Source organism: Euleptes europaea, chromosome 4, assembly GCF_029931775.1.
Source record: "Euleptes europaea isolate rEulEur1 chromosome 4, rEulEur1.hap1, whole genome shotgun sequence".
In the NCBI taxonomy this organism is placed as follows: Eukaryota; Metazoa; Chordata; class Lepidosauria; order Squamata; family Sphaerodactylidae; genus Euleptes; species Euleptes europaea.
In genome coordinates, this window is record NC_079315.1 from 123,328,991 (window position 1) to 123,347,465 (window position 18,475).

Below are 18,475 nucleotides of genomic sequence, written 5' to 3' on the forward strand. Positions count from 1 at the left end.
ACGTTTGTCAAAAGGCAATTTTGAATTCGTGATGTGTACAATTGCTGGAAATTCTGATGCCTCTTGGCTTTGGTGAGGAGGGTTTTTGTTCCAATCATGTATTTTAATCAAGCTCTTGAACTTTACTGTTAATGTGAAAATGGTCCACTTTATCTGTTACAATTTCCCCCCATATTATGTAGTCTAATATCTGCATCAAACACAAGCCTTTGAAATGGGAGCCTCTTAAGAAAAAGAGTATCATGAGAGCTCAGTTGTTAGTGTGTTTGTCAGGGGGTGGATTTCTAAGCTGCTAGTCCACTGTGTTGTTTCATGAATTTGATTGGAAAGGGGCCACACAATGTGTTGTCCGGCATCAGACTGTTCCTCCCCCTTCCCCAGAGATCATCAGCAGCAGCAGCCCTTGACAGCTGGTCGGGATTTGCATTGTGGGCCGAATGTGGTTTCTCTTCCCTCTTCTCCCAGCTGCTCTTGACCCTCCAGCTTTAGAGCAGAGGCTGCTTTGGGGGGCTTGTTTGACTCCTCAGGAAATCTGTTAAGCAGAAGTGCTGCTCACTGAGGGAGGACGGATCTTGTTCATGCACCTGGAATCCAGGGGACTCTTACGGGAGGACAAGGTGTGTGAAGCCCAAGGAGAAGGGGGGTCCTGGAGCAGACCCAGAACTGAAGGGCTTGAGCGCTTGCCCCTCACGTCTCTGTCTTGCTGTTGTTACATCTTGTTAAATAAAGGAATAGTGAAAATTTAGTTTATTTAAATGTCTCTATCCCACTTCTCTTAGAAGATTCAAGGCAGTTAACAGGCCTGTGTGCATAAATAAGTCAAACTAAATGAAGTATCCCAGCTGAGAGCCAATGTAGAGTAGTGGTTAAGAGTGTCGGTCTAGTATCTGAGAGGCTTGGGTTCAAATCCCCACTCATGCCATGGAGGCTTGCTGAGTGACCTTGGGCTAGTCGTACTCAGCCTAACCTACCTTACAGGCTTGTGATGATAAAATAGAGAAGAGAAGAATAATGTAAGCCATTGGGGAGAAAGGCGGGGTATGAATGAAATAAATAAATATACAACATATCAAAAATGCATGGCCTAATTCTTAATTTCCAGACTATCCCACCAAATACGAAACATCCCACCTTAATTAAAGGCCCTGTGAAAGTAGATATCTCATGACCCCCCCTAGTCCCTTCCTTGCCTCCTTGGGGCCTCCATCCCATAAAATTGGTCCCCTGACTGAGGTCCCGAGATTGCATGGAAGAGGAGCACAGAGATTTCCAGGAACGCACCCTGAGCTGGAGCTTCTGGGAAGACTGCACCTGGCATGTGGATTCATACAGGAAGGTGTGGTGTCCAGGGATAGTCTATGGCCGCGGAGGTAAGCATCTGCCTCTTAAATGGGCAACCAGTGAAGATGTCCCAGAGCACGAGTGAGATGTTCGAAGCCACTTGTCCTGGTTAAGCGAGTGCAGACCACAGCTGCATGACAGAAGCTCCCCAGTTGTCTTTAACGGCAGCTCTTCATAGATGGTGTTAAAACAGAATGGGTCAGCGTGGCCAGGTCAGATGAGTCCAGGAGAGGAGGTAACTTAGGAGCAAAAAGGTGTTACTAGAAGGAGGTGGATTGACTCAATAAAGGAAGCCACAGCCTTCAATTTGCAAGATCTGAGCAAGGCTGTCAAAGATAGGACATTTTGGAGGACTCTCATTCATAGGGTCACCATGAGTCGGAAGCGACTTGACGGCACTTAACACACACACACAGAAGGAGGTGCTCTTAGCCGTGGTGTTCACCTGATCCACCAATAACGGGCTGGATCCAACCCCCACCCAACTCTTTACATAACCTGCCAGTGATCAATTCATCTAGGGACCTCAGTCCCTTGTGGAATATCGGTCTCCCTGACTGGTGTCATCTTTGTCTTGTCTGCGTTCAGGTTTCATTTTGTTTCCCCTCAACAGCTTGTGCACGACCGGCTCAGGATGTGAACACCCTTTTCTGGTGTTTTAGATAATGGAATACAGACTGGGGTGTCCTTTGGAACCTGGCTTCGTAGCCTGCCATAGAGGTGTACCCTTGTAGGTGCGAGTGTGGACCCTTGCGGGACTGCAGGGGGATAAGTCTGATACAGCTGGCTTTGCATTTCATGTGGAAACTGAAAAGAACATTTCCTTCCCACTGCGTTCTCTAAACAATTCAATAATGGCGTGGTCTACTGTGTCAGATGCAGCAGGGAGAAATCCAATAGGGAGCCGTTTCCTTTTTCCATCTCTAAATGAAGGTTATCTACAACAAGAGCTGCTCTTGCTGTCTAAATTCCCAAACCAGCCCCAGGCCATCCGTCAGCACCTCTCAGAAATTCAGGCTGAAGGGTCCGGCTGCCTTAAGTTGTTTGCCAAAGAAGACCTGGTCTCAGGTGAGCATTTTCACCTGAAAGGTTTCCCATTTACTTAATTTGGTGCTGGAACGGTTGAGAGCTGCTCAGAACCTGCCTTGGCTTTGTCACCTCCCCTGACTCGAGGTTGCTCCCTCGCCTCTCTCCCAGGAGCAGTTCACATTGCAGTTTTTCTGGAGGTTTTTTTTTTTTTGCAATATTTGCATCTTAATATGGGCATTACTGTATGCTTGTTATCACTAATGCCAGAATGTATTATGTTCTCCAATAAAGCAAGCTCTGATTTCACCATATTCCAGGTCTCGGGGGCTTTTTCCAGACTTGCATGAGGAGCTTCGTCACTTGACTGAATGACCCCTTGGCTACTGTGTGGGTCATGGCCCAGGTTGGACTTGCTTCGGGGAGGGTGAAACCGAAGCCTTCAGCCTAAGTGAGCTGAGATGGTAGAAGGCCAGGTTTCTTTGGTCGGCCATCGTAGTGGGACATTGGCACTAAGGTGGAGAGAGGGCCCCATTCACGTTACTTCGATTTCTGGTTCTCCCAGAAGTGACGTCATGGTTCACGCACTGCTGTTGCCCCCAATGTCCCCCCCCCCCCCAGCTCCCGTTGGCAGGCACAGCCTTGTAACTGTACTTGTGGAGGGGGAAGGGCTTGCAGATGCTGGGCCGAGCTATTCGCTCAAAACTGTGCCTCAAAACTCTCAGATCCGTGCTGTTTCTTATGTCAAGGGAGGAAAGAGAAAGATTGCAACAATAAATTCTGTTAAACTTTATTAAATAAGGGGAAAATAAAGGAGGAAAGTCGATGTTCTGTTGCTTTGGGCCTAGTCATATTTCCAGCAGTCAGTTTACTGCCTCCTCTCTCAGATTTCCAAGTTTTAGCTTCTCTGCCTGCCCCCTCGTGGCAGACGTTAATGATCTTCTAGCAGAAATGTGCATTTCATGATTTAGGTTTCTGGCATGAGGGAGGCCTCTTGGAGCGGGTTCTGTGCAGAACGAGCCACTGGCGCTGGCCCCATTCCTGTTTAAGCAGGGGTCTGAGCAAGGACTTTTCCAATCTAACACATGAGGTTGCCTTATACTGAATCAGACCCTCGGTCCATCAGACGGGTGCCCCATCTCCAGGGTCTCAGCTGGGGGCTTTTCACACCACCGACGGCCTGATCCTTTTCACCTGGAGATGCTGGAGCCAAATCTAGCCCTGACTTCTACACAGCGGACAACAGCGAAGTTCAGTGCACATTGTCTTTCAAAAGCATAGAGCAGGTAAGCACATTACCAGCTGCATCCATCCAAAAGCTCACTTCCTGGGTGGACGTCTGCTTTACGTGCACAGAGAGAGCTGGACCCGGCAAACAGTCGCCTCATACTCTCCAGCCCACCACTTTAGATCTGCCTCTCGAGCCCTGCCTCTGTTTTTTGAGTGTTTTTTCTCTGCACTCCTAGATTGTAGTCCCAAAGGTTGGGGTGATTTCAAGGGCATTTCTTGACTCACAGCAGCCCTGTCCCCACCCCTCCCCGAATGCCCCTTCCGGTCCTGCCTAAAGAGCCTCTACCCAGGGATGACCATGCCCCATTGATCTGCCTCATTCCACCAGGTTTCTGTGATACCGACTATGACTAAATGGTTGTTTAGGGCCAAGCGCTCCAGCCCCGCCCCATCTGGGCTCAGAGGCCTTGAGCATGGGCACAGAGCAACTGTACCTTGTTTCCCTCTCCAGGGATCCTCGCCCCCCTCGGCCCTTGGGGCTCCTCATACGGCCCTCACTTTCCTGCCCTACAATCTCTCAAATTTTGACCCACACCCACCAATATTTTCCCAAGAGTTAACAGCAGCATCCCATTGGAATGAGTCTCCGTGGTGTTACCACACATTCTCCCTGTTACAATCCCACCCTGGGTTTGTGTGTTCTCACATGCATGTTCATGTTTTCCAGCAGGCAAAAGCTTGTTTCCTCTTTGTTACCACCACCCAAATATATAAAGCCCAGCTTCTGAAGTAACCAGCGCCTTGGGGTACCCTGGTAAGACTACCTCTGAGCAAGTACAAAGGGCAGAGCTTCCAATTACTTTAACTCCCCGGTGCATGTGTGTCCTTAGTATGTATGAGAGGTCTTAGCATGTAGGAGGGACTTCAGATACAGTCTGCTTTCTTAAACAGGAAAGAAGCTTTATTACTAAAGATTAAACTAGAGCACGTACATGGAAAATAGCTATCATAGTTAAGATGCAGATCTAAGGAAATCAAATGAAACATGGGGGGGGGGTCACTGGGGGGTATGTGTGGGGGAGGTAGAGGTGAATTTCCTGCATTGTGCAGGGGGTTGGACTAGATTACTTTAGAGGTCCCTTCCAACTCCATGTTTTTATGATTTCTATGAGTCTGGCTAAGTTACATTACAGGACAGTTACTTTAGATGGAACAAACACATCCCCATTACACAGGAGGAGGAGGCCTGCTGGTCACGGCATCCAGGCAAAGTGCTTGAACCCAGAACAAAGGAACATAAGAACATAAGAAAGGCCCTGCTGGATCAGACCAAGGCCCATCAAGTCCAGCAGTCTGTTCACACAGCGGCCAACCAGGTGCCTCTAGGAAGCCAGTAACAAGACGAGTGCAGCAGCACCATCCTGCCCGTGTTCCACCTCACCCAAAATAATAGGCATGCTCCTTTGATACTAGAGAGAATAGATATGCAGCATGACTAGTATCCATTCTAATTAACAGCCATGAATACCCCTCTCCTCCATGAGTATGTCCACTCCCCTCTTAAAGCCCTCCAAGCTGGCAGCCATCACCACATCCTGGGGCAGGGAGTTCCACAATTTATGCGTTGTGTGAAAAAATACTTCCTTTTATCTGTTTTGAATCTCTCACCCTCCAGCTTCAGCAGATGACCCCGTGTTCTAGTATTATGGGAGAGGGAGAAAAACTTCTCCCTGTCCACTCTCTCCAAACCATGCATAATTTTATAGACCTCTATCATGTCTCCCCTTAGCCGCCTTCTTTCCAAGCTAAACAGCCCTAAGCTTCTTAACCGCTCCTCGTAGGACAGTTGCTCTAGTCCCCTAATCATTTTGGTTGCTCTTTTCTGCACCTTCTCAAGCTCTGTAATATCCTTTTTTAAGTGTGGTGACCAGAACTGTACACAGTATTCCAAGTGTGGCCTCACCATAGATTTGCACAAGGGCAGTATGATATCAGCAGTTTTATTCTCTATTCCTCGTCTAATTATGGCCAGCATGGAATTTGCCTTTTTTACAGCAGCCGCCCACTAGGTTGACATCTTCATTGAACTATCCACTACCACCCCAAGATCCCTTTCTTGGTCTGTTGCTGCCAGCACAGCTCCCATCAGTGTATATGTGAAGTTGGGATTTTCCCCCCCAATATGCATCACTTTACACTTACTCTCATTGAATCTCATTTGCCATTTTAATGCCCGTTCTTCCAGTATGCAGAGATCCTCCTGGAGCTCTTCACCATCCGATTTTGTTTTAACCACCCTAAATAATTTGGTGTCATCTGCAAACTTGGCTACTTCACTGTTTAATCCCAACTCCAGGTCATTGATGAACAGGTTGAAAAGCACCGGTCCCAACACAGATCCCTGAGGCACCCCACTGCTCACATCCCGCCATTGGGAGAACTGACCATTGATTCCTACTCTCTGCTTCCTATTTTTCAGCCAGCTCTCAATCCAGAAGAGGACTTGTCCTCTTATCCCATGACTATGAAGTTTGCTTAGCAGTCTTTGGTGGGGGACTGTCAAAAGCTTTTCGGAAATCCAACAGGCTCATTCCTGGCCACATGCTTATTGACGCTTTCAAAAAAAAACTAATAGGTTAGTGAGGCAGGGCCGACCCTTACAGAAGCCATGTTGGGTTTTGCCCTTCTATATGCTTGACAATTCTATCTTTAATAATGCTTTCCACTAATTTACCCGGAACAGATGTTAAGCTAACTGGCCTGTAATTTCCTGGGTCCCCCCTGGAACCTTTTTTATAAATGGGTGTTACATTGGCCATTCTCCAGTCCTCTGCTACAGAGGCTTATCGAAGGGACATATTACATATCTTTGTTAGAAGTTTAGCAATTTCCCTTTTGAGTTATTGAAGAACTCTAGGATGAATACCGTCTGGTCCCTGTGACTTATTAGTTTGCAGTTTGTCTACATGTTCTAGGACTTCCTGCCTTGTTACCACTATTTGCCTCAGTTCCTCATTTTCCCCTCTCCAAAATCTCTGTTCAGGAGAAGGAATCTGCCCTGTATCTTCAACAGTGAAGACAGATGAGAAGAATTCATTTAGTTTTTCAGCAATCACTTTATCCTCCCTTAGAGTTCCTTTACTCCCATTGTCATCCAATGGTCCAACCGCTTCCCTAGCTGGTTTCCTACTCCTAATATACTTAAAGAATTTCTTATTGTTTGTTTTGATGTGTTTAGCAATATGCCCCTCAAAATCTTTTTTTGCATCTCTAATTATTTGCTTGCATTTCCTTTGTGCAAGTTTGTGTTTGCTTCTGTTCACCTCGTTTGGGCAAACCTTCCAGTCTCTGAAGGAAGACTTTTTTTCTCTTAATTGCTTCCTTCACCTTACCCGTTAGCCATGGTGGTGACCTCTTGGACTTATTACTACCTTTCCTGACCTGTGGTATACAAGCTCGCTGAGCCTCTAGTAATGTGGACATGTGTAACCCCCAAGCCTTATCAAGATATTTAACCCTCCTTCAGTGAGGGAAAAAAGTATTTGATCCCCTGCTAAATTTGCCCGTTTGCCCTCTGACGAAGAAATGACCAGTCCATAATTTTAATGGTAGGTTTATTGTAGCTGTGAGAGACAAAATAACAACAGGAAAACCCCCAGAAACCCAGAAGACAAAAGTCAGAGATTGATGTGCATTATAATGAGTGAAATCTTGGGTGAGCACCTCCTTCCCTCAGCCAGGGCATTGAAAATGGGTCGAGGATTGGTTTTCCAGCATGACAATGACCCAAAACACACGGCCAAGGCAACAAAGGAGTGGCTCAAGAAGAAGCACATTAAGGTCCTGGAGTGGCCTAGCCAGTCTCCAGACCTTAATCCCATCGAAAATCTGTGGAGGGAGCTGAAGGTTCGAGTAGCTACACATCAGCCTCAAAATCTTACTGACTTGGAGAGGATCTGCAAAGAGGAGTGGGACAAAATACCTCCTGAGATGTGTGCAAACCTGGTGGCCACCTACAAGAAACGTCTGACCTCTGTAATTGCCAACAAGGGTTTTGCCACCAAGTACTAAGTCATCTTTTGCCAAGGGATCAAATACTTATTTCACTCATTATAATGCACATCAATCTCTGACTTTTGTCTTCTGGGTTTCTGGGGGGTTTCCTGTTGTTATTCTGTCTCTCACAGCTACAATAGACCTACCACTAAAATTATGGACTGGTCATTTCTTCATCAGAGGGCAAACGGGCAAATTCAGCAGGGGATCAAATACTTTTTTCCCTTACTGTAACTGTTCCTTTCAACTTCCTCTTTACCAGTTTTCTCATTTTAGAGAAGTTTCCTCTTTTCAAGTCAAAGGTAATTGTGAAAGATTTCCCAGTTACTTTCCCACTTGCATATAAATTAAATTTGATGCCATTGTGATCACTATTGCCAACTGGCTCAACTACGTCCACATCCCGCACTAAATCACTGGCACCACCACAGAGTATTAAATCCAGGATCGCCTCCTTTCTGGTTGGGTCTATGACCAACTGTTTGAAGGCACAGTCATTTCACAGGAAGATTTCTCCATTCAAAACTTCTGCCTGCTTAGGTGAACTCCCCCCCCCCACACACACACACACACAGAGTTAAGAATCCTGCCCCTCGTGGAAGATGCTTGGAGCACTGCCGATGTGACCTACAGCTCTCCCCCAACAGGTTTTCATGCTGCCCGCTCATCGCCCTCCTTTGGCAGGTAGGCCAGGTGGCTGGTTCTCCTGATGAAATCAAGTTCCTGTTTTCCCTGACTCCCCTCTTGGGAAAATAAACTGTTGTCACAGTTTCAGGGTCCCCAATCATAACACCCTTTCATGTGTTTCATAGAATCATAGAGTTGGAAGGGACCACCAGGGTCATCTAGTCCAGCCCCCTGCACAATGCAGGAAATTCAACTACCTCCCCCCCCACACCTCCAGTGACCCCCTACTCCATGCCCAGAAGATGGCCAAGGTGCCCTCCCTCTCATCATCTGCCTCTCATGAACTGCCTAAGGTCACAGAATCAGCATTGCTGACAGATGGCCATCTAGCCTCCGCTTAAAAACCTCCAGGGAAGGAGAGCTCACCACCTCCCGAGGAAGCCTGTTCCACTGAGGAACAGCTCTGACTGTTAGAAAACTCTTTTGGTTTAATTTTAACTCGTTGGTTCTGGTCCGACCTTCTGGAACAACAGAAAACAACTGGGCACCATCCTCTCTATGACAGCCCTTCAAGTACTTGCGTGTGTGTGTGTGTGTGTGTGTTAAGTGCCATCCAGCTACTTCCGACCCATGGCGACCCTGTGTAGGAGGAAGAAAAGGCTTCTGCTTTCCCCTAGAACTGGGGTGGGTGCGTGGGGCTGCTTGGGCAGTTTCTGGAGGCCAGGTGTGGAACAGGGATGTTGGTGGGGGGGGGGATGAACCTGAGGAGGGCGGGGTTTGGAGAGGGGAAGGACTTCAGTGGGGCACAATGAAGAGTCCCCCTTCCAAGGCAGCTGTTTTCTCCAGGGGAACTCATCTCTGTCGCCTGCAGATCAGTTGTAATGGCAAGAGATCTCCAGCCACCACCTGGAGGTTGGCGACCCTAGATAGCCCTTTGCCGCCCTCCCCGCCCCCCCTCCCCATCTCCTGTTTGCTAATTTTCTTGGGAGGCCTCATCCCTCCAGGAGAGAGCTGGCTGGAACAGAAGCAGGAAGAGCAGTGTGTGTGTGTGTGGGGGGGGGGGTCCCCTCCAGGCTGCGTTGCTGAGAGTTGCGCTGCTTGCCGTGATCCACAGGGTGCCCCTCTAGTGACTTCGTGCGCGTTTCCAGTGCTGCAGTTGGCATCCAGGGAGCCTGACTGCACAGTCTGGACTGCAGTTGACTTTTCTCCCCCTGATTTATGGTGACGGACTGCTGCGGAGCTGCAGGAGCAGAGCTGCTTGTTTGGAGAAAGGGGTGCCAAAAGCGGGGTGCTGATCCCTCGCCGGCTACTTGTGCCGGGCAGCCGGCTTCAGCCAGAGGGAGCTGGATTTCAGCCCCGGAGTCCAGCATGAGCAGCGGCCTTGTTTCCCCGGGGCCTGGGCTGGTGATCTCTGAGCCGGGGTGCAGGGCCAGGGGTCGGCCAGAGGGCTTGGGGGGTCTCCTCCAGCCTCATGCTGGACTCCAGGGCCACCCGCAGGAAGCCCAGAGCACAATCCGTGCCACACGTTTTGCCGGCAGGGTTGGCCTAGGACACAACACAATGCATAAGCTTTCATGTCCCTCAGGACTCTTCATCAGGCTGGATAGTCCAAAATGAAAAAGAGGTGAAATGGAGATTTTTTAAAGTCCTGTTCTTTCTTCCCAAGAGAGAACTTAGGGACATAATGTGTGTGTGTGGTGGGGGGAAGACTCGTCGCTATGGGTTTTAATGTATTTCCTCTTGCTTTTAGGGCCGTCGGACTGCAGCTCAACCTCTTTGCCTGTCAGAAGAGCGACCTCATGTGGGCCTGACCAGGTCTTAAAATCATGACCCGGCACATCTGTTCCCCCCTTAGTAACATCTGGCCCAAGGAAGAGTTCTGGTGGAACTCAAAAGCTTTTGTCCACTGTTAGGTGTTCTTGGGTTGGTTCAAACGGGAAGGCGTGGACTTCGATTGTTTCATGTGGGGGCAGCCCGTGTGGGTCTGCAGTAGAAGAGCTGGATTCGAGTCCAGGAGCACCTTAAAACCCCAAAAAGATTTTTTTTGGGGGGGGCTAGGAGCTTGAAAGAGTCAAAGCTCCCTTCAGCAGTCATGGATCATGTTCTTGGCTTTTTGGATTTTTCATTTGGACTGAAACGGCTGTAAGCAACTTGTCTACCTACAAGGAGCCAGTGGAGGCTTGGCGGCAGGAGGGGGGGGAGAATCGTGTGTTGCCTGTTTAGCGAGCCATTCTGCCAGGACCAGAGATTATATCTTGTAAACGTCCCCACAATGTCCCATTGCAGAGGGGCAGCGCTCCCTCGGCCCAAGCATCCATCTACGGGGAGCCCCAGGTCTGGAATCTGGAAGGGCCCCATTGGTTCCATTTGAACGAGCCCTCTGGCTAGCTCAAAGGTGCCTCCTTGTTTCATGCGGATGGGGTGGGTGGGATCTGTTTACATGGATGGATCCTATTGCTCATTGCTGGAAGGTATGAGAATGGCTCCACTTCCTCCCCCGGGGGCTTCCGTGCACCCACAAACTGCACCTGTGGCTCTGATTTCCCCAGGTGCTTTGCCCGTTTGGCTGCTCTGATTCCTCTCAGGAGATTTTTTGGGAACAGCATCATGAGGGTGTCCGCTTGCTGTGGGGCGTCAGTATTGCAAAGGTACCTGATTATTAGGGGGCGACGGGGATGCTGTGCTTGAGAGCTAGAGAAATAAATGGTGTAACATCTGCTTAATCCCCCCCACCTTTGATTATGGTTTGCTTTTCTCACTAAGACTCAGGCGGATTACACAGTGTAAGTCATAAGCCGATGCGATCAATACAGTGAGACATCTAATCAGCAATACAATGTAACAGGATTAGGATTCCAGAAATCAGAGACCAGGCATAAAGTAGGAGACATAATATGCCAAAACTGCAGAAAATGGTAATATGTAAGTAGGCAACAATGCAGGGAGAATAAGGAAACACATACAGCAAGCGGATGAAACGCAGAGTCTGCACAGGGTTATAGCCCACAGTCCAGTTGGCCTTAAAAAAGCGCTTCCTGCACCATTCTGATACAATATCGCCACCTTATTTATTATTTACAAAATTCGTATCCTGCCGTTCTGCCCTCACAAGGGCCAGCAAGGGGCTGACAATTTAAAACATACATGATAAAAATCACATTTTTAAAACATCATAATTTACCCCCCTCCCACACACATCATCAAATTAATTTTTAAAAGGGTTAAAATACATACAAAACTTAAATGGCAATCAAACAATTGGTTAGGAGGCAGAGATCATTGAGGGAAGGAGGCCAAGCAAAACAAAAAAGTCAAGACACAACAGAAGGGGACAGACGGTTCTCCCTGGGAAGAGAGTTCCAGAGCTTTGGTGCCACCACCGAGAATGCCCCCCCCCCCCGGTCTCCTGGGTTGCCAGCTGCCTCATACTCTCAAGGGGTCAGCGCCAGCAGCCGGGTTCCCTTTTGGTTCAAGCCAAGCCCATCTCATTTGTACCGGTCTGGCTTGTCCCAGAAAGCCCCCCAGTGCCTAACAAAGCGAAGCCCTTCCTCTCAGCACCGCGCTGAGAGGCCTGATCCGTGCCCTTCTAGTTGTCCCAGCACGTGGAACCAGTAGCAATTCTGAGAATGCTACCTTGGAGGTCTGGGCCTTTAACCTTCTCCCTGGAAACCCAAAATTTTCCTCCAGGATGGATCAGTGTGGTGAGGTCTGCGGGGTCTACATTAGGGGCCAGCCTACAAACAAGGACTAACAGAAAGAATCCGCTCTTAGAAACAGGGCCGACCATCGACGAGGCTTCTGTCCTGATGGTCTAAAGAGATCTGGTAGATCGACCCCAGCTAAGCGCTGTGTCTTCACAACCAGCATCCCCTCTTCTCTTGTCTGGATTGATTCTTCTGTTGTTCTCCCTCAGCCTCAAGACGCGGGCCCCCGGGGCCCTTCCCAGTAGCCTCTTGAGGCTTGGCTAATGATGAGATGGACAACTGGGTGACATCGGAGCATTGGTGACAACCAACCCTGGATCTCCCAAAGGGCCAAAAGTTTTATGCACAGCTGACATAACCCTGGGGGTAAAACAGCCCTCCCCCCCCTCTCAGGTCCCAACCGGCTGGTCCGGCCTCTCTTGTGGGGAGGGGTTTGCTTCCTGCCAGCAAGAGAAAGGTGGACCCAACAGAGGGTGGCTGTTCCTTTTATCCCAAATGTTGACTGTAGTCGATGCACCAGAATACCATATCAGATGCTATCAATCGTTTTAGGGAAGAATAGATATGCTTTTAGAATAACGCAAGCTTTTCCATTCAAATGGGCCAATCTGAACCTAAGTTACATTCCAGGAAGGGGGGGCAGGTATGTAAAGATGCAAACATGGAAAGCAGCCCCACCCCAAAGCTTCAGCCCTAATTCCAGCTAGAAATGTGGACTTCTTCACACACACACGAGTTCTCTGAGTACAAATCTCCTGCTGCTAGTTTAAGAGCAAAGTAGGGGGAGGAGATCTGCATGGAGGCTGTGAAACCCGAGGCAGGGCAGCTCAGCCCCATCTTCCTGGGCTGACCCATTAAGAAAGATGTAGACAGTTTGAGAAAGATGTAGTCAAGCTGGAATAAGTCCAGAGGAGGGCAATGAAGATGGTGAGGGAGACCTGGAGACCTTGGTCTGGAGACCAAGTCCTATGAGGAAAGGTTGAAGGAGCTGGGTTTGTTTAGCCTGGAGAGGAGAAGACTGAGAGGGGACAGGATAACCATCTTCAAGTACTTGAAGGGCTGTCGTATAGAGGAGGGTGCCAAGTTGTTTTCTGTTGCCCCAGAAGGTCGGACCAGAACCAATGGGTTGAAATTAAAAGAGTCCGTCTAGACATTAGGAAGAATTTTCTAGCAGTTAGAGCGGTTCCTCAGTGGAACAGGCTTCCTCGGGAGGTGGCAAGCTCTCCTTCCCTGGAGGTTTTTAAGCAGAGGTTAGATGGCCATCTGTCAGCATTGCTGATTTTGTAACCTTAGGCAGATCATGAGAGGGAGGGCACCGTGGCCATCTTCTGGGCATGGAGTGGGGGTAATTGTGTGTGTGTGTGGGGGGGGGAGGTAGTTTGGAATGATTCTATGAACTTGCCTCCACATCCATGGGAGGAACATCCCCAGCCCCACCCCAGTAGTGGTTCTTCTGTGTTTCATCTCTGAGGCTTATGTACATTGTTCTTTGCTCCTCCATTTTAGCCACACAGCAACCCTGTAAGGCAGGGTAAGCTGAGAGGGTGTGATCGGCCCAAGCTTCCATGGCAGAGTAGGGATTTGAACCTGGGCCTCCCAGATCCCCATCTGACACTCTGACCACTACGCCACGCGTGCTCTTAGTGGTGACGGCAAGACAGGGGGAAAGGTTTAATCCCTCCATCCCCCCCACAATTGGCCCCTGGTCCAAACCGGGGCCGGTGCGGTTGCTTCCTAAAGAGGGCTTGCTTTGGTGCTCTGATTCCAGACCTGCAATGGAGCTGCCCTTTCGGAAGCCTCGGCTGCCCCTGAAGGGCCACAAAGGTTCTCCAGTCAGATTCTGAACTCTCAGCAGGCTTCGCTTTCAGCTGCAGCCTATGATGGGGCCCCCGCTCACAGCAAGGAGATGGCCAGACCTACAACAGGATCATCACAATCTTGAGCACCAAATACATGTGGGACCGTCAGGGTGTGCCTCCCCCTAGCCACAGTTTTGAGCTGCCAAAGCCTCTCCAAGTCCTGTGTTCGAATTCTTAATCGAATTCTTAATTCACTTAATCATGAACTCACTGGCTGGACCCACATAGCCCAGTTGTGAACATGAGAAACTTTGATTAGTTGGCTAGCGGACGAACTTCCTGCGTGGAAAGAGCATCAGACACCAGTTTGTAGAAATGTCAGTGACAAGTGGGATGCTGGGCCTGGAGGGGGAAGAGCGCAGGCCGGAGAGCCTGTCCTGGGGGCTGGTGGCAGGAGTTGCAGGCAGGCGGTCTCTCTCTCTGCCTGGGCCAAAACTGCTCCAGACTTGTGGCCAGCTGGGCGCAGCTCTGGCGTCCTGCAGTGGGGATTTTGCTGTGAGCTCAGGAAGGAATCGGAGCCTGCTGATGTCCTGGACCTGGAGCCCTGGGTGGGCGGCTCTTGGGGGAACTTCTTGGGAGCAGAGAACCCTGGGACTGAAGCAGCGCAATGGGCACTGACGGCTGGCCCCAGATGTGCCCCCGTTAGGGTTGCCAACTACCAGGTAGTTGAGCAAACCAAAATCAACACCTCTGCACTAATATCAAGGATAAGGAAAGTAGTGCAGGAATCTTAGGCTATAGTTACTACAACACAAATGAGTGAAACATCAAAGTGTAATCAATGCATACAATAGTGGAAAGGGACAAACATACAACTATATACAATGGTATTTCAATAGTCCACAAAGGTATGTATAAATGTGTTTTTTTCAATAGTCCATAAGGGTACATAGATCCAAGAAGATTCCAATAGTTGGTCACAAGACCTCAGCAGACGTGTAAAAGACTATTATGAAAGGAAGACGATCATTTCATTCTTCATCAGTTCCATGAAGTACAGGTGTCTATTAGAGACAAATTGGTCCATGCCGACTTAATTTGTGATCATAATGAGGGTACTAATATTAAGGGCCACTTTCGCTGTAATAAATGTCTTGCATGTAACCTGGCTTTAGAAGTCAAAGAATTTAAACGTGCTGACAGCAATTTTACTTTTAAACTTAACAGCTTTTCTAATTGCAACACGAAATTCTGTGTTTATTGTTTACTTTGCCCTTGCCAATTGATTTATGTCGGTTCCAGTATTCGGCCCATAAAAACCAGGATTTTGGAACATAAATCCAGAATTAGGGCAGGAATTCGTTCTGCACCCATTGTAGATCACTTCCTTAAAGCTCGCCACAATGAAAATGAACTTCGTTTTTTTGTAGTTTGGCGACTCAAGGGTAAACTCTTTGACAAAAGGAATAATGAACGACTTTTAAGGCAGAAAGAGGCATATTTCATTAATTTATTTCAATCTCTAGAACCCCAAGGACTAAATGCTGAAAATGACCTATCTTGCTTTATTTGATACTGCCCCTTTAAGAAACAGCATAGTACATGTGCCACCTGTACTTCATTTAAGCTTTTGTAACCAGCGGCTGAGCATTCACTTTGTGTATCCCTTGTGGAACTGTTACATTTGCAATGACTTCTGTTTATTCCAACTATATCCTCTATAGATTTTAAGTCATATGGACTATTACATTTGCCAATGGATATAGTTATAAGATTTATCCCTAAGGGGAAGAAATGAATTTTTGAACCTTGTATACCTTTTGAACTGCATGAATTGTAAGTACATGGACATTTTGATATTTATTGATATTTATTGATCCATTATGCCTAGTAGTAATATTTTAATAGAATGATTTTTGACATAGGAATGGAACTGATGAAGAATGAAACGATCGTCTTCCTTTCATAATAGTCTTTTACACGTCTGCTGAGGTCTTGTGACCAACTATTGGAATTTTCTTGGATCTATGTACCCTTATGGACTATTGAAAAAAACACATTTATACATACCTTTGTGGACTATTGAAATACCATTGTATATAGTTGTATGTTTGTCCCTTTCCACTATTGTATGCATTGATTACACTTTGATGTTTCACTCATTTGTGTTGTAGTAACTATAGCCTAAGACAACTACCAGGTAGTAGCAGGAGATCTCCTGCTAATTCAACTGATCTCCAGCCAATAGAGATCAGATCACCTGGAGAAAAATGGCCGCTTTGGCAATTGAACTCTATGGCACTGAAGTCCCTCCCCAAACCCTGCCCTCCTCAGGCTCCGCCCCAAAAATCTCCCACCGGTGGCAAAGAGGGACCTGGCAACCCTAACCCCCGTGGCTCACCTTCGTTAGGCCGGAGGAATGGCCACACGGCTCAAGTTGGAATTCTCCCTTCTGGCAATGTGTGGGGGCTCTTCTGCTGCTGTTGTGGGAGCATATGGGCCCCCTAGCTGATGTATCTCCCCCCCACCCAGCAAGTGTGTGCTTCCTCTCAGCTGGACCTATTGAATGCTCTTGCATTTTCTCTTCCTCTTCTTCTTTTGCTGATTTCCCTCCCTGGCTCTGATGGTGGGAGCCTGACGGTGGGACTGGTGAGGCCTGAGGTTTGGTGCACTGAAAACATTTTCTTTCTGACAGCAACGCAGCAGGGGGATAAAGGAAAGGGACACCCTCGTCTCCTCTGACAGAGAAAAGACACGCTGAAGGGGATGCTGCAAGACACACAGGGATGGGGAGACCGGTCAAAGGGACCACAGCACGGCTGGCCGCCCTAAAGAGACTCCTCCGAGTGTCACAGCACATCCCCAAAGGTGTTGAGCAAGACAGCACTCAGTGCCACCTGAAGTCAGGAATCGATTCCAGGCCCTTGCAGTGGCGGCAGAGGCAGAAACACGGCCAGCAGAAGAATCACCAACACAAGGAAGACAGAGGGAGGGGGATGAGGGGGCACGAAGAAACGGCACTGGAAGGAAAAAGAAAGTGTTGTCTGTAGGTGACTCCCTGCTGAGGGGTCTGGAATGTCATGGGTCCAGGCCAGACCCCCCTGGCCCAAGGGTGTGTTGCTTGCTAGGGGTGAAAATTAAAGATATTGTAGACCAGATACCAAAACTGGTCAAACCTTCAGATCATTACCCACTTGTGGTGGTCCACATGGGAACCAACGACATGGCCGTGAACACCATCGAAAGCATTGAGGCTGACTGTGAAGCCCTTGAGAGGAAGCAGGAGGGAACGGGGGGCACAGGGGGATTCTCTTCGATCCTTCCTGTCAGAGGAAAGGGCCAGTGACGGGAACAGAATGGAGGCGAACCCCTGGCTGCCTTGGTGGTGCCTGCAGGAGCAATTTGGATTCTGGGACCAGGGGCTGGGTTTTCTGGACGGCGACCTACTAGCACGGGATGGACTTCACCTATCAGTGTCAGGGAAGAATGTGTTTGGGAGAAACCAGGCGGGGTTCATCAGGAGGGCTTTAAACTGACACCACGAGGGGAAGGAGATGACCAACATAGGGATTGAAATCAAGGGGAGCAAACAGCAGAGGCCCACCTGGGAGGGCTAATGGAGCCAAAGGTGCGGAGATACCAATGCCCCAAAGCTTGGGCAATAAGAAGGAAGAGCTTGAGCTTATTTGTTTATTTGTTAATCTTATATCCCCCCCCCCCCAGCAATGTTGGGCTTCTGATGCAGCCAGAGGGATATGATTTAGTAGGCATTACAGAGACTTGGTGGGATGATTCCCATGACCAGAATGTAGTTGTGGACGGAGAAGAGTTGTTCAAGAAAAACCGAAAGGGTCAAAGAGGTGGGGGAGTGACGCTGTATGTAATGCAAGGTTTTACTTGTCAAGAAATAATTTAGGAGGAGGGTGACAGCCCAGTGGGAAGTATCTGGGTGAGGATCAGGGAAGGAAGGACAAACGGTATTGTGGCTGGAGTCTGTGGCAGACCTCCTGATCAGGGTGAGGAGGTGGACGCGGCCCTCCGTGAGCAGCTTGACAGGGGATCCAAGCAACATGCCCTGGCGGTTTTGGGTGACTTCAACTTCCCTGATGTGTGCTGGGAGACAAACTCCACAAAGTGACCACAGTCACGCAAGTTCCGCACCTGCCTGGCTGAAAACGTTTTGTTTTTGTTTTTTTTCAAATGGTGGAGGTAGCTACGAGGGGCTCAGCCATACTCGACTGAATATTGACCAACAGGCAAGAGATGGGTGATGAGGTGAAGGTGGTGGGGACCTTAGGGGGAAGTGACCACGTCCTCCTAGAATTCCTTTTGCTGTGGGGGACCAAGAAAGTTCGTAGCCACATGCGTGTCTGTTAGATTTTGGTAGGGCAGGTTTTAATGAACCCAGAGGCACAATGAGAGTAATTCCATGAGCAAGACTGCTGGAAGGGAAAGGAGCAAGGGGAGGGTGGGGCTCTCCTAAAACAGAAGCGCTTGCAAGCTCAAGCCCTCACTATTCCAACAAGAAGGAAACATGGTTGAGGATATAAGAAGCCAATGTGGATGAACAGAGAACTCCATGGTGAGCTAAGGGAGGAAAAAAGACGTGTTCAAAAAATGGAGTCAAGGACATCCCTCTAAAGAAGAGTATCTGTGGGTTGCTGGGCACTGTAGGTCAGCCATCAGAGAGGC